The following is a 17480-nucleotide window of genomic DNA, read 5'->3' on the forward strand; positions in this document are numbered from 1 at the left end:
GGATTTCCGAGGGACTTTCCAGTCACGTGACTCCCGCGTGGCGCCCGGCCGGCCGGCAGAGGGCGCTCTAGGCCGTCCCCCGCCCCGCCCAGAGAAACTCCTAGGTCCCGCCCCGGGGTGTCCCCGCGTGAGTCACCTGGGCATTTCGGAAGCTGCCTTCCACGTCACATCCATGTGGAAATCGCGGTGATGGGAACTGGAAATGCAATAGGTTCTTTTTTTTTTTTTTTCTTTTTTTTTTATAGCTTCTTTTCTGAAGAAAATCAGCTGTGAAAAGGAAGGGAAATTAGAAAGAAAACCCTAAAAACCACCCAGACACGTACAGGACCTCAGGCTTGAAGCTGGCTTTGAAGTCTGTGCACGTGATGAGCACTTAAGAAAGAGCCCTTCTTCAGGGTCCCGAAGGGAAGTGAGAGAAAAAAGCCGCAGGGTTCTCCAAGCCCCCGTGTCAGCTTCAGGCTGGATGCAATGCAGCGTGAGATCAGACTCCATGGTTCTGCAGTTTTTGAATTACAGGGGCAAAGTCAACTTCAGAGAGAATTAGAGTCAACTCTCCATCTCCATCCCTACACACCCTCCATTTGCTCCATTTCTCCGTTAATTCTGTGCTCCAAGGAGCATTTTAAAGTTAAGAAATTGCGTCAAGTTTATTGCTAGGTTTCCCCCCTCCGTCTACAGTTGTTTTCTAAGGTGTTGTTTGGCTGGCCTGAGAATTAGTGCACCCCAAGAAGCCAATGGAGGATAACTTTCCATATTGCCCTGATCCCCGACTGTGGCTTGACTTTTTCTAGAAGGGAGAAAGCTTCACTTGGACACAGGGGCTTGAGCTCTGCAGAGAGAGAGGCTGAAACGTTTTTACCTTGGAGTTTTCCCTCTAGGGTCCCCTTGATAGAATTCCTAGAAAATACAGATAGAAATATTCCGTGCCATTGTGACTTTAGGTATGTTTGCCAAGCTGCCAGGCTGTGTATCGCACGTTTGAACTAGAAAAATGTGCTCCTTTCCTAGTAGTGACTGTGTTAGGTGACAGAGCCTGATGACACCTTTTATTTGTAGTGGAAGGCTGAAAGCAAGAGTAATGACCACTACCCCAAAACTGGTCTAATGGCCCCACTCCCCTCCCTGCTTCATTTCTATTTAAAATCTGGTAGTATTTGTCTTCTTATTTACGGTTTTCAGCTTCGGACACTCAAACAATTTAATAGTAGTAATTTAAAATGACGTTCCTGAAATATTTATTATAGGCACACATTAGCTTTTATGTGAAGTTTAGAAAGCTTAAACCACATTCCCACAGCCTACACAGTAAGTGGCCTGGCAGCTCTTGGAACTGTGTCTGTCTTGCTCCAAAGCCCACATGAGAGGATTAACCACGTGACTAGCTCAAGCCTAGGAATCCCTTTGACAAATACAGCAACCCAGCCACAACAGACGCAGGCTCCACCCTCAGGAAACCTCCCAGGCACACGGAGGTGATAAAAGATACAGAATAGAAAAGCACACCATGCAGAGAATATTAATCCTCAGACCACTCTCCTAGGCCGGCCTCTGCAAACAGAACCAGCTGGCTGTCATCTCACACGGTTCCTCAACGAATACAGAAGCTTCCATGTGCCCATTCTGGCTCCTGTTTGGCGTCTAGGTTTGCTGAGCTGGGAATTCAATAACGAATAACAGACCTGGAAGGCCAAGTTCAAACCTGTCTATTCTCACTGTCCCCACAGAACAGCTTAGCCATCTTGCCTGCCAAGGTTTGTGATTGAGTAGACGCAGAAGACGGTCTGTAGACTTTTACATTTCCCAGAGCTTAATTGTGCAGCTCACGGATGCCTGCCAACCTTTCTCAGTCTCCCCCAGTCTCCCAACCTTCCCCAGCCTCCCCAACCTCCTCCAGGTCTTCCTAGTCCATAGAAAAGTAAGTGGAGGGAATACTTCCTAGTTTTCAATGTCTTTTGGGCTATGCATTTAGCTTTCCCTTCCTAAATACATGGGCAAGGCCAGTAAAAAGTGTTTGTGCAGTGAATGAGAAGGAAAAAGACAAATGGGGAGAGTGCAGGAGGGCCTCCGTTAGAAAATAAGGACTTCTAAAGTCTGGGGAGGTTTGATGAAACCAATGGGAACCATAAAGGTTTCAAAGAGACTTCACTTTCTGCTATAGACCTTTTCAAGATGTTCTCAGCTTTCCAAAATGTTAGGAATATGTATGGAAAAATTAGTAAATTCACGGTCGAAAAAACAAGTCCCATCATTAGTGTTCCAACTGAGTGTTGGTCTCTAGGAACTAAACTGTGGGAGCATGCCTAGAACCTGTGTGAACCACACCATGAAAGAGATCAGGATCTCTTAGTGGGGGTCCAGTGCACTGCTGTAACTCTGGGACTTAGAAGTGGGTACAGGGGGATCAAGAGTTCAAGGCTATCGGTAGCTGTACAGTTTAAAGGCTGTCTGGGCTGCATGGGACTGTGGTTCCAACAGACAGACAAACAGACAGACAGACAACAAACATTCCACAAAGCACAATGAACAGCTGCAAACCCATTAAAGGAAAAGAGATGCAAATAGGACTAGTAGCATATGTGTAGGCGCAGCTCGAATGCACTTAAGAACCTTTCTTAATCAGAAATCAGTGATGGCATCCGATAGGCAGCGGAATTTCAGAACATGGAAAGCACGGGGCCAAGTAAAACTGGACATCTTGTGCTCACAGTTGCCCTTTTTCCTGTCTCCTAGCATCGCTCTCTAGCGAAAAGATAGATTCCCTAATAAATACATGTGAGTGGCTTAATACAAGTCTGGTAGTTTAGTTATTACAAGGCAGCTTTGACTCCTACACAGTTGTAGTCTCAACCACGCAGACCTGAGACAAGAGTTTGAAACTACTCTGGGCCCCAATTTTAAGTACAAAGAAATCGAGGGCAACAGAGAAGACACTGTCTCAAAAACAAATAGATAAAATAAAGGGAATGAAAAACACTGTTTACATTTTCAGAGCCACTGCATGGGCTAGTTCTGAGAAGACAAGAGCAGCTCGCTATGAGAACTGGGGATATCATGGATATCCTTAGCACATGGATACTGCTGCCTTCTGAAATGGCACCTCGTCCACAGGGGCCTCAATTCCTTACAGGAGTTGTCTGGCCTGAAAGAAGAAATCCAAGACCCAATCCAGGGAAGGGCACCTGAGGTAACTTTATGAGTCACTAGTCTGAGGAACAAGACCCTTCACTAGAACTAGAACGGAGGCAGTAAGCTTCCTGCTGAGGACAGCTCCTCTTGTCCCAGGTGACCTGAAAGCAATGGCTTGCTGGAATCACAAACTACTCAGAAAATTCACTCTGTGAATTCCACTTTAATTTACAGTCAACTCTTGGCTGAGTGACTTGGCAGAGTAATTTTATTTTGTATCACAAATAAAAAGACTCAATTCTTAGTTTCATTTCTGTTTCTGTGAAGAGTGCTATTGAATATGAATATGAACAATTAGGAAAAGTTGGGCAATGGGTTCTTAGTAACTCACTGGTGTGCTATGTTAGTTTAAACAGTAAGCTGGCTATTACCTGAGAGGAATTATTTATTTGTAAATATGTAAATGAGCCTTTGGTCTCCCCAGCTACCCCTCAACACACATATGCACAGCTCATCTGTCCATCTATAGCTCTGGCTGGTTGGGTTCTCCACAATCCTGCTTTCTTGCTACTCCCGTCTCCTTTATCATCTTCATTAAAAACAGACTTAAGCTTTGGTTCATCTGGGGACTTGTTTTCTGGGACTGACAACACAATTGATCCATGCTCATTTCTTTTCAAAGATCCATGCTCATTTCTTTTCAAAGAGAAAGTAACGTGTTACCATGTTATATTTTTTGAGAAATTATGCCTACGGACCTCAGAACACCCTACAACTTAGTGGTGGAAATCCCAAGCACCTTGGCAGGCTTCGTGAGGGCAGGCTGGATACACTGTAATTCCATTCTGAGACTCCTTGAGTGGAAGTCACGCTATAGCTTTATAACAATGGAAGGATAACCTAACTGTATTTAATACAAACATGTTTGCTCTTTTAGTCTCTGACAATAGACTATATGTATTTACGTTGCCACATCTTTCCTCCTGATCACCATCCATGTGTAATCCCAAGGCTTTCTGGGGTTTATGAATCTTCTGAGCTGATCTTGGTCTGTAAGAGTTATACAAGGCAGTGCCTGTATAAGCAGTTGTATGATCTGACTCTTTGGACCTCTTTTTATAACTTCAAGATTGACCTTGCCAGTACATATTCCCTTAAACAGTTCTCCGAGATCCATTACAAGCAACCAGTCATTGAGATGGGCTGCTCACTGACTGGTACCTATTCTATCCTTGGAAGAGAATTTGGTGCTGTCTAATCCTGAGTCAAGAGGCCTGTATCTCTGTATTTGTTACGTTTTCCCTTGACGTGACAAATTTCCTAACAAAGCAACGTAGGGAAGGAAATACAAAATGAGTATTGTGGTAGGGATACCATAAAGGAGAAACGGGAGGCAGCTGATCATATTACAACAGTCAGAATCAGAGACAAATGAATGTTAGTACTCAGTCTGGTTTCTCCCTTTCATTCATTCTGACACCCCATCCTATGGAACTGCCCCACCTACACTCTGGTTGGTTGCACCTCTGCTTAGCTAATAATTTCTAGAATTATGTCCTCATGGACATAACTGGAAGTATACTTTCATGGCGGTCCTAAATCCTGTGAACAGTTGACTAACCATTCCTTAAGGTTTGCATCTGTGTAAGTACTTAAAAGGCTCTTGGTCCTTGTCTTACCATAAATAATGCAGCAGAGGTCATTTCTCTGTAGGTTGCCTTCCTGGTGGCTCAGCTTTCAAGTCTCTGCAGTGAAACATCCTCAACTAACTCACTTCCTTCCTTGATTTTTTCTTATTTTCTTTGCAGTATTTATCACAATCCCAAATTCATTATTATTTTTTTTCTGAAAGTTGTTGGTTATCTGCCTTTCCCCATTAGAACTGAGGGCAGGATTCCAGTCTACCAATGTTCACTCACGTCTGTGGAGTCAGCAGTATGCCTGATGTGTATTAGGTACTTTGTAATAGTAATGTTTATTCCCTTGATATAATTATCATCTCCGAGGCTTACTGCCTCTGCCCACTAGCCTAGGCCTAGTCCTGAAGCTTCTACTTCCATACAATCTTATCTAAGCCTTTAAGAATACTTTCAGCCTTTAAGACTTAATAATCTTACACTTTGTTGTTTTTTTCTTAAGTCTAGATGGCTGGTCAACTCAGCTGTTCTGACCCAAACTCCTCTCCAAGCTGACTGATTCAATTTGTCTTCTCTCTAGGCCTCTGAATTACTCTGCTTGGCTTCATACTAACCTTAGAAATAGTTCTAATCTTCTGGCCCCTTCTTATTCTGTCTTTACCTGTATCTAGCTTGTTCTCTCTCTCTCTCTCTCTCTCTCTCTCTCTCTCTCTCTCTCTCTCTCTCTCTCTCTCTCTCAAGTAGTTTTCCTTTATTCTCTCTTCTCGTGAAAATTGGGCATACTCCATTCTGTCAAACTTTTCTCTGATTTGTCACATTGTCTGCCACTGAGTTAATCATCACTTTCAAACATGGCTTCTTCCTTCTACAAACTAACTTTATCTTCATTGTTTGGGATTAAAGGTGTGTGCTAAGGGCTAAATCACACCACAACTAAAACCAGGTTTTGCCAGTAATGCAACATGATCTTGCAACAGTACTCAATATATAAGAATTTGTTAGATGAATGAAATTATCTTGACTGAATAAAGGGGAAGCTTTACTTCCATTTGTAGAAATCCTATTAATTTATTATAGTGGTTATTTATGTGGGAATGTCACACCTATGGTACTAGCCCCCGTGGGAGGTCAGAGGACGACTTTCAGGAGTTGGTTCTCTCCTCTCCTTCTACCATGTGGATTCTAGGTAGCAAGGCTTGGTAGTGATGATGGTCTCCTTTCCCAGTCCTTGACCCTTGGATCTTCTAACATGGGTTTATAAATAAGTCATTATCTTAGGAATTATCAACACGAGGGACAGAGGAAGGGTAAAGGGGAGAGAGAGAGAGAGATTGTGCTGTGTATGGATGAATAAAAAATGTCCTCATCCATCTAACAGAATTCTAAAATCTTACACTTAAGATGGTAAAGTGTATGTGTATTGGCTGGAGGCCTTTGCTAGCCCCACCCTAAGCTTCATGCCTAGTATTAGAAAAAAACAGCATATTATAAAACTCAACATGTGTTGTACTTTTTGAAAATAAACACCCAATGCAGTTTACAGAGCCTAAGTGCTGGATTAATCCTTTGAAATGATTTATTGTTTCTCATAAATTAGAGAACAAAGACAATACCAGAAAACAATGCTTGCTGCTTTTAAATATTATGTTCCCAAACATGCTATTACGTGTCTCTGAGTGTACTTTAAATCATCGAAAAATAAAAGAGTCCAGGTTGAAATAGGATTGTATGTTCTTGCAATGGCCTTGGCCAATCATCCCCCCTGCCCCACCATCTTTGACTAACTCAACAAATATCAGTAAGACAGTGATTTATCAAGCCTATGTAAAATGTGTTGACCGTATTTGTTGGTTCCTGCTTACTGGGTGCTATAGATGCTTTATATAGATGTCAGCTAAGACCCAGGAGTTGAAGGCATGGTCCTTAGCCTATAGTGCTACTGGGGTGTGGGGGTAGGGTAGAAGTTTTCAGATGTAAGGTCTAAATGAGAAGAACTAGTGTCACTAGGAATACACTCTTCAAGAGGGATCTTTTCTCCTTTCCCAGCTACTGTGAGGTGAGCGGGTTCATTCTGTTAGACACCATAACACCACCCTGCCACAGACCCAGGGGCAGTGGAACCAAATCCCTGTAAGTTAACTTTGTTACAAGTGGAAAACTAACAGAAGTTGGATGTTTTCCTGTGGATGTTTAGAGGTTTGAAGATGTATTCCAATTTTAATTCACTAGCAAATTATATGGAAACTGTTAATACTTTGCTTACGTTACTAAAAAGGGTTATTTTTCTTCCTGATATCATGAAGTCTTAAGAATTAGGGCTTTTCTTAATTTCTGGTTTCTGTCAGAAACTTAGAAGAAAATTGGGCAGTTGCCATGCTTGCAGTATTCCTCACAGGAAGCTGAAGTGATGAGACGGGGGACTGAGATTTTCCTGTGGGAAATCTAAGGAATGTGGTTTTAGCTGCTCAGATCTCTCGAGAATACACTGATGTTTTATCTCTAGAGTAAAACTATACGTACTTGGAGGACAAAAATGACTTTTAAGAAATCTTCTAGAAGCTTCCCTCACACCAAATCAACAGCAATAATTAATTCTTAAAAAAAAATATCTTTCACCTTGTTACGTTTCATCTGTGAAATAGATTTCTGAGGAGAGATATCTAAATTCTTAAAGTATTTATGATCCATTTATAGAGTCTCTGGCTGACCCTGATTATGAATTGGACTTAATATTAAGTAGATGTTCTTGATGTCTCTCATTCCAATGTGAGCAAATATGAGATTTGAGACTGAAAACAACAACAAAAAAGGTCATTTAAAAATCTAAGCTTTGAACTATCAGGAAAAGTACTGTACTTCTTGGGTGGACAAATCGGTTTGGCCACAGATTTTGTAATTTGAATCATTTGAAAATGGTCAGCCTCTTCTGTCTTACTTCCTAGATATGGCTGTTGTCTTTATGGCAACTGACCTGAATCTGCTGGGCTTTCATGATGCCTTCCTAGAGCTAACCCAGAAGAAGTGAGTGAAAAATAGCACCACAGACACAAAAATAAACCCTCAAGACGGTTGATTTAGCTAGAAAGCTTGAATTTGCTCAAAGGAATGCTTGTTTTTAAATTTTAAAAAAAGCAATGAAATATTTATGTCACAAATCTATACAGGGATCATTTTAAGAAACAGTATAAAAGGTAAAATGTGCAGGTTCACTAGAGATTCTTTTCCCTTTCCTAAATTGGCTTAATTTTGTTCATTTATAAACTAAAAGATGTACTATACAACCTCTAGTGATGCATGCTGGGAGTCTAAGCTCTTTCAAGCCTGAGGCAGAAAGTTGAGTAGTTTAAGGTCAGCAAATTGAAGGCTACCCTGGGCTATATGGGAACCTGGCTTATACAAACAAACATACACACTAACATACGTACACGGAGGGAAAGACAGGGCTGGCTTTATTATTTATTTATTATTATTTATTAATTATTTATCATTATTAGAGCTGTTCTAACTTCTGAATTATCTTGGAGTGCCGCACTGAATTTGTTAATCAGTTAATAACAGCACTGAATGCAGAAATCTGTGCAGCGGTTAGATCAGACTGTGGGTTCAAGGTGGGAGTCTTGGTCACATTACTGTCTTCTCCACATTAGCTCTGCGTATGAAAAATGAAGTAATAAATAGGCTCTAGAGTTATTGGGAAGACTGACCACAATGCTTGTATGTGAGGTGCTCAGAGCAGTGACGAGCACAAAGTAAGACTCAGTGAATAAATGCTACCTATTATCTGTTCATTTTATTGACAGGACAAAGCTTCTTCTCCACTTAAGGTTTGTTTATAATTATTCAAATTAAAAGCCTCCTGGCTGGAGCAACATCTATTTCTCCAAACAGGCTTTGCTACTATTGCCTTTTACATGGAAACTTTTGGTAAGAACTGAACTGATTTAAGTAACCACTAGATGAAGGGAGCTAAAGAAAGGGCTTAGCCTTGGTGATGTAAATTCCTCAGAATCTTCATCTCATAAGTGAGATGGATATCTACAGACGAATGAATGATTGCTTTCCTAGGACACATGCCAAGGGCGACAAAATTCATTCGAGTCAACTACATGGGATTCAGGTGAAATTTTTCTACAGATCTGCAGCAACTACTATAATCTGAGGTTTCCTGGCAGTTTTTCACCCCCCATAAAAGCAACATTAACCTGCCTTTTCTGGGCCAAGTGCCAAGTTGGGTCGTGTAATTACCCTTTGCACACTTTCTTCTCCCAAGCTGTTTTAATTAGATAAGGACTCTGCATTCATTTCCTTCTGTAAATGGAACTGTGATGTTGTTACGAACCCTTCCTGAATGATCATGCTCCAGTATGCTGAGTGCTTTTTCCTTTAGATTGGAAAAGGTTTTTGCCATAAGTACAAAATGCTTTTGAAGGAAGGAGTGGAACAAATTTTTATGTTATTCAATACTACATCTCTCTGCTGGAAACGAGTTCAAGTAACCCTAATGGGAAATAAAGAACCCTTCCTATCCCTCTTGACAGGGAATAAAGGGGAAAGTGTTATTACACTGTTCATCAGGACCAACAAGACAGCTAAGCAAGTCTAAGTACCCGTCACCAAGAGTGACAACCTGAGTTCTGTCCATGGAACCCAATGTGGAAGGAGAGGTTTGATTTCATCAACTGGTCCTCTCACCACCACATGCTTTTTATGGTGAGAGTGCTCACATGTAGACACACACATATACACACATTTAAATAAATAAATAAATAAATAAATAAATGTAATAAAAATAACTAATTGTTCATTATTAAGGTGTAACAGAGTAACAGACCAGTATCTTGAAGCCAGGTCCTGTATGCTACATTCCATTTCTAGATCTTGAACAAATCACCCAAGGAAACAAGTGCCCAATGGTCATAAAGCTGGGACACTCACCGACCTTTACTAAAATACCTTGTGACTTTTGCATCAGCACAGGTGCCTAGTGTCTCTTAGAACCAGGCTTATGCTCAAAGTTCAGTTCTAGTGCTAACCATCACCCTACAGTGCAAGGCCCTTCAAGGAAGGTCACTGGACTTCTAGAAGTTTCTTCTCATAGCTTACTTAATTTTGTTGGTTGTGTATATCAGAATGTGAAGTCTACCTTATTGTCTTTATAGTGGCTACTATATTTCATGATAAAGGCCTATCATCATTTAACTTTCAATCTTATGTTCTGGGAGTCAGCACTTCAGTGTGGCTAGTGATGGGACACATATGAATGTCTCTGTAAGACCCATTATTGCACATGAAATTGCAGGGCCAAAACCCTACTTTTGCATGTGGAAATGAGGAGTCTGGTAGGTAATGCTGACTTACTGTCCATTGTGGCTGCCCTTTTTGGACTGGTAATGTCTGAGAGCTGCTTCCACAAGTGAAAGAAAATCTTCAATGTCATAAGTGAAGTTGAATATGTTTTTTTTATTTAATGGGCCTTTTTTAAAAAATCTTTTTCTCTAACCACAAACCTTTGTGCATTCTCTCTTGAGCACTGGTCTCTTTTCGTTAAAGTCTATGGACCATTCTGTATAGGGAAATTAGTTCTCATTATGAGTTATAGACTGCAAATATACAAACATATTTATAGAACATGTAAATGTAGTCTCTCACCTTTGCATATGGGATGGCTTTCCTAGAAGAGCTTTAAACAAATGTTCTGTGGCCTCTGGGTTTGTATCATATTCAAAAAGTTTCAACCTATAATTTTCTTCCTAACATTTTATGGCTGACTTTTCACATTTAAAAATTTGGCCCTTATTGTTGTTTTGTCTATGAGGTAGAAATCTAACTTTATTTATCCAGTGGCTATCAATTGGTTCCTATAACATTTATTGATAACTGTGTCAATATCCAGATGAATTTATTGTGTACTAAATTTCTCTGTGCATTTTAATTCACAGATGAATTTTCTGGTCTGTTTTACTAATGTTTTATCTGTTCCTATGCAAATAAGTTGTTTTTATAACCAGAAGGGCATGGTATGTCATAACATTCAATGGGATATTACTTTCAGTTTTTTCTTGCGTGAGTGATGTTTATGTTCATGCTTGCATATATGTGGGTGCATGTGCACATGTGTGCTTGTGTTTGGAAGCCTGAGGTTGGTGTTGAGAGCCTTCCTTATATTTTATTCACCTTATTTATCGACACAGGGTCTTTCAGATGAACTCAGAGCTCAATAGTCTTCCAGGCCAACTTACTTCTGGGACCCTTTGTCTCTGGCATTTAGAGTCGAATTGCAGGGAGACTACCGTACCCACTCAGCATCTACCTGGGTTCTGGAGATCTGAGCTCTGGTCCTTATGCTTGAAAATCAAGCCCTTTAACTTCTGACTCATCTCTCCAGCCATTAGTTTGGTTTTCAATCTAAAAATGTCTGGCTATTGTTTATTTATTTATTTTTACATGAAATTTAGGATCTATTTAGTTTCTGTTCCATCAACAAAATCAGTTAGTTTGTTCTGGAGGGAGTATACAAATCTATAATTAAGTTAATAGGACTATACACATTTATGGTATGAATCTATTTATTGAAGACTAAGCTATGTCTCTCTAACTATTTCTGTGTCACTGTAGTATTTTAAACTTTCTATACAAGGCAGATAATATAAAGACAATAATGATAGTACCTACCTGTCCTGTTTGGTATTTTTGTTTGTTTGTTTGTTTGTTTGTTTGTTTTTTTGTCAGCTGACCCAAGCTAAAGTTATCAGAGAAGATGAACTTCAACCGAGGAAAATGTCTCAATCAGATTGGCCCACAGGCAAGTCTATAGGGCATTTTCTTGATGAATGATTGATGTAGAAAGGCCCAGCCCATTGTGGGTGGCACCATCCCTGGACTCATGGTCCTAGGTAGCATAAGAAAGCAGGCTGAACAAGCCATGGAAAGCAAGCCAGTAAGCAGCACTCCCTCATAGTCTCTAATTCAGTTCTTGCTTTGAGTTCCCACCCTGATTTCCTCAATTATGTATGATGATACAGAAGTATACATAAAATAAATCTTTACCTCTCCAAGTTGCTTTAGATCATAGTGTATATTATAGCAGTTACCCCCCCCACACACACACACACTAAGACACTTTCCTAAGTTGTTCTTATAAAGATTAAATCAAGATAATATACAATATCTTAGTATAGCATCCAACATACAGTCAGCTATACAATGTATGACAAATGTACACTTCTTGCTATATCCCGGAATATGTGTGACTAATCCAGTAAGATAAATCAGTCTTTCAGTAATGTCAAATTCCCATGGCTGTGATTCATAACTGACTTTATCATTGAAGCAGAAACTCTTTCCTCCTTGTGCCACACTCAAGGATGACCTTCACATCTTTGGTAAAGGTTCCATAGGTTGATTTGAATTAAACAGGTATGGCTGCCCTGCCAATATAAGGGATGTATCAGTACCCAGGAAGGAGTGCCTTGTGGGAGTCCTTGTTAATCACCCAGCAAGTTTAGATGATCATCTCAGTTCTGTGGACCATCTCCATGTATCTCCTGTGCCTCGTGCACACAGTGTGCTCAGTTACTGACCTTCAGGATTCACCTTCTTATATGTAGTCTTCTGAAGTAGATGTAATGATCCCACTTTACAGTTCAAATAACTGACAGACTAGGTCACAGATCTAAGCTGATGATGGAGATTCAGTTGTCTCTGAAGTTTGTGCTACTAACCAGTATTGAAATGAGCATATTCAGAAGAAATTAGAAACCAATAGCCAGCAAGGTGGTTCCATGGGTAAAAGTGTTTGTCCAGTGCAAAAGCTTGAGAGCTTGATTTCAGGTCCAGGAATCCATGTCAAAGTGGAAGGGGGAAACCAGCCCCAAAAGTTTGTCTCTGACCTCTAAGGCTGTAGCATGGTACATACCTACACATGTGCATCACTTAAATATGCAATTACTCTTAAAAATGAAAAGAATGAAATCAGTTGTAAAATAAATTATAATGATATTTGACTATGTCAGAGCACACATTTTTATTTGCTGCAGATGCATTATTATGCCATACATGAGCGTGTGCATCCTTTCTGCCAATAAAGTGACACCCGAGGCAAGGACCATACAGTTTCTGGTTTGAACATCAGCATGGAAAAGCCTGGCAAATTTGTATTTTCACACACATTTGCTTTCAAGGGTCAAGATGTATATTTCCACAGCATCTGAAAATGCCATAGAAACTCCCCTAGGTACCCTATCTCTTATTTGCCTTCGTGGTTCAACATCTGTATTTGGTAACACTTTCATTTAGCTTCTACCAGATAACCTGTTCAACCCAAGTAACGTATTGTCAAAAAATGACAGTCCAGAAAATGACTTATTCCCCGAGGGAAGAGGCATGTAAGCTCATGATGGGTCAAGGAAAATGGATTTGCCAAGAGGAGAGCATTCTCCATGCATCTCTGCATTTTTCACAAAACAAAGATACCCCTACCTGGTGGCGAATTCAGGAAGGCTGAATTCTTAGCTCGGTTTCCATTAGTGCTGCCCACACAAGCTCGCTTACTGCTGAAGAAAGAATGAGGGCTTGTTACCAGAAAATAGGAAGTGATGCCTTTTCAGAGAGAAGCTGGGGCTGGGAGCTAACATTGGGAAAGTGGACCAGGCATTTGAAGGTCAGTGTTATGTTGACGGTTCAATGGAAGGGAAGGCCTGGAATCCGGGAATGTGACTAGTGGGCACCCAGAGTTCCAGAGTTGGCAAAAAAATAAAAAAAAATGGGGTCTAAGTTGAGTGTCTTTCTTTCTGAAAGAACACTTCTGGCTTTGTTCTCAGACAAGGTAGATGCTTGGGTCAAATAATCGACTCATTTGAGCACAAAGGGAAGGCTTATTTCTAAGAATCCTGCATCTCTCTGGCCACTTTTTGGGATTTTTTTTTTTTTTATTTAAAGAAGTCCTCTGATTGATACACAGGACACACTTAATTGAGCATTTATTGAATGAATAATACATGAGGTATAAGGTTGTCACCCAGTTTCTGAATATAGGACAGGTGGTGACAGTAGTTCTTTAAGAGGTAATGACTTGATGCTGAGTCACCTGAAAGGTGACTAAGGACACAGTTATTCCCAAGCCTGGGGTGGGGCTGAACCTGCAATCGGCTCAAGTAGGGGAAATTAGGGGGATAGAAAATAAGCCAGAGGATAGTTCCTTATCCATTCCTTAGCAGATTTCTGTTAGTACCGGCTGTTATGATTTGATCAGTCACTCTGAGAATGCTTCCCTATCTTCTCTCGCTTTCATGGAACCAAAATGAGTCTCTAGTTAAGGATGCCATGTATGGCTCACATGGACACAGGTCATAGTTGTGAGAACTAGCTACCATTCATCTGGAATCTATTTAACGCAATTACACGACTGACACTGTCAAGTCTAATACACCTAAGACCTCTATTCCTTCAAGCGATCTCTAAAGGAAGATGTTATTGGATCCGTATTACCTAAAGATTAAGTTGTCCAAAGCTCTGGGCCTTTTTGAAATTGATCTCTCTACAGATGCAAACCTTAGCATGCAGATGGGCAGCCTGTTAAAGCATGGATTCTAGTTCAGATTTTGAGCTAAGACGTGAGACTTTGACTCACTTAGAAGTTCCTTTGACACCCAACTGATGCTGCTGGTTCCTGACGCACACATGAGTACAGGAGTCTACAGCCAGGTTGGTGACACAGCAAATGTTCTCAGATTGTGGGTCCTACAGTCTCTGTTTTATCACCTCAGCTCTGGTGCAGTCACAATCAAGCTTCAGCAGACCAATTGTACATAAGCAAGTGTGGTAACACACCGGGAAAACTTCCTTCATGGACGCTATAACTAAAGTTCTTGTAATTTTCATGTGTCACAAAGTTTTATTTCTCCTTTTGTTTTAGTTATTTAAGTATGGGGGGAAAAACAGGCTGTATGTGCAGTTCAGTGCCGACTGTCGCCTGGCATGTGTGAGCTGGGGCTGTGTGTAACTCGGTGTTAACACTTGCCTGACGTGTGTGAGGCCCTAGGTTGGATCCTCATCACTGAAAAGCAGTAGAAAATAAAAAATGTGAAACCCTTACCAGCTCATGAGTTCCTTCACCCACAGTGAAGTGTGTTCAGGGGCTTGATTTCAAAGAGTGATGAAATTTTCAGAGAAAACGGGAATCCCATTTGGTAACATTACCATCAACAGTGACAGGTGGCAGGCTGATGGCTGAGATGAACAAATTACACTTTTGGAGCCTGATTTGCCTCTGTGACAGCTATGACAGCTTTAGTATGGTAATGTCTAAAACTTTGTAATTCTTAATGCCTCAGTTTCCTCATGTGCAAAGTGAAACTAGAAAGTACCTGCCCACAGGGTTGTTAGGAAAACAAAGAATGCAGTCAATATGCATACCACTTTTGTGATATATGAAAAAAATGAATTATACTGTAAGCATTATAATGTTAGCATTAATGCCTCAAACATTATCAAAGGACAACAGTCCCTCTGAACAGGAGTGGACTTCGGAACCAACCAACCCATGTGTGCTGATTTGTGTATCAACAGACCATACTTGTAAATGACTATACCATTTTGAGGAAAGCGCCTTAAACAACTGAGAACCAAATCGTCTATGACTATAAGTAAGATCTGTGAGGCATCCTATTGAAGGATGTCACTTCAGAGTGAGTAAGAAGACCCTTGGGAATAGATTGGCAGATGCAAGGACAAGATTAGTATGAGTGTCATAAGGACAATTGAAAGCTGACAGAATTCACCAAGCGTTTGGTGATGGGAATACCACTGCTTCCTGTGTGGTACCAACTTAACTCTCACAACCACTTTACAAAGATATTACAATTGTAATATCTGATGACCAGATGAGGCAGAGACGAGGAGGCTAAGTGAACTACCCAAGCTAAGGTATACCTAGTCTGGCTCAGGCAAACATGTCCTCAATCACTATGCTGAAGTTTATGTCAGGGGCTCTAGGTACTCTGAGTAAAAGTAGTTTGGCTAGACATCGGGATGGAAAGGGGGAGTCTTCTCTTAGCAAGTGAGGTTTCAGGGGTGCTCAAGCTTTTTACATTATGTTATTTTAATGTTGTGAGATGGAACACATTCCATGTGAAGCAGAAATCACATGTTTTATCCTTACCTGTCCCATCACCAAGCATGCTGCAGTTTTCGTCTCTCTACACACAGAATGGTATTCAGCCTGTATTGTACGTCTCCATGTAAACTTATTTTCAGATGCAGATGGGGGTGCTGAACGTACTTATACCCATCTTCTGTGTGGGTGCTGATGCTTGCTTCACTGGGGCTTGTGCACAGACAATCTGAAACAGAAAGATGCCTATTGTGGATCAAAAGGAAATGCCACTTGAAGCAGAGCTCCTGAAATTAGTGCCTGTGACTACACGGATCCCATGAGTCTACACAAAACTTTGGGTGGTTCCCCACCTATGACTGTTGTGTTTTCCCACCAGTAGTCTTTTTAAAAATTAAACACATCTTTTAAAGTTGAATTTGGTACAGGAATTTTTAATAAGGGTATTCCCAACCTTTTCACCTCAGGTGATTTGCACGGGAAAATCAATCTGACACTGTACGGCCATATTTGGTAACTTCCTCTTCAGTCAGATCAGATTCCTGGATGTTCCAGAATTGCCCACGCTGTGTTTCTTCAGTAACAGGAAGAAAACCCAACTTCAAATGTTATAATGCCTCATCTCAATTTTAAAAGAGTGATACATGAACTGTGTTAAAGATACATGAAAAATGATATATAAAAGCTTATACTAAGATCCCTTGTGCGCCCACAGACTTAACCAAAACGAACTCAGATTTTATGAATTCTCTAAGGAGTCCTTTAAGTTAATTGAAGACTATGTGCCCGCCACTGCGTCTTCCAGGATGATGGATATTAGCTCTCATATTATTGCTATTTCAGTAATACAATGGCAGTGACCTCTGAACCACACAAATGTAACTATGTCTGTTTTGTTTTGTTGTTCTGTTTCAGGCAGCTGAAGCTGGCTTTACAACCCTAATTCTCCTGCTGCCACCCCCACACCCATGCTACCATGTCTGGCTCCTAACAGGTATTTGAAGTAAAGGTACAGATTTTTTTGATCTCTCTCTCTCTCTCTGTCTCTCTCTCTCTCTCTCTCTCTCTCTCTCTCTCTCTCTCTCTCTCCTCTTTCTTTCTTTCTTTCTTTCTTTCTTTCTTTCTTTCTTTCTTTTTTCTCCTTTCCCTATATCCCTGAAGTTTTTTTTTTTACATCAATTGTGGTATTTATTTATAAATTATTTTTTAAATAATGTAAAATATTTTTGAAGAACTACGTCTTAAAACATAGTTTAAGACAAAGGTTGCTAAATTTATACATAATATAGAACAAAGAGAATCATTGGGCATAGTTGTTTAGTTAAGTGAGAGTCATAGAAAAAAATCTTGAATTATTTTAAATGGCGCTTTGTAGCAGTCTCTTAACATGGTAGGGGAGTCAGGGCAATCTGCTAGGAGGATACAATGAATTCCCTCCCTCTGTTTAGCCCTCCTCAAAAATAGCCTATGACTGTAAGTAACTGGTTTGTACCATGTCTTTGTAGCAGTAAAATGTTGTTCTTGTCTTTCAGAACTATTCTTTCTAGTCCAAACCAAATATATTCTTTTCAACAGAGCTCATAGCAAACTGGAAATAACAAGTAGGA

General features: G+C 40.5%; 1 long non-coding RNA gene across 1 annotated transcript in view; it reads right to left on the reverse strand.

Annotated features, from left to right (window-relative positions):
- Positions 1-11716: 11716 nt before the first annotated feature.
- LOC143441017 (uncharacterized) overlaps positions 11717-17480 on the reverse strand; it is a 30783-nt gene continuing 25019 nt past the window's right edge. The window contains exons 3-4 of the long non-coding RNA XR_013108268.1: positions 15922-16102; positions 11717-13315 (exon numbers count right to left, since the gene is read on the reverse strand). This is a non-coding gene — a long non-coding RNA (uncharacterized LOC143441017). The remainder of the gene's footprint in view (positions 13316-15921; positions 16103-17480) is intronic.

The sequence above is a fragment of the Arvicanthis niloticus genome, chromosome 30 (assembly GCF_011762505.2).
Source record: "Arvicanthis niloticus isolate mArvNil1 chromosome 30, mArvNil1.pat.X, whole genome shotgun sequence".
NCBI classification, from domain to species: domain Eukaryota; kingdom Metazoa; phylum Chordata; class Mammalia; order Rodentia; family Muridae; genus Arvicanthis; species Arvicanthis niloticus.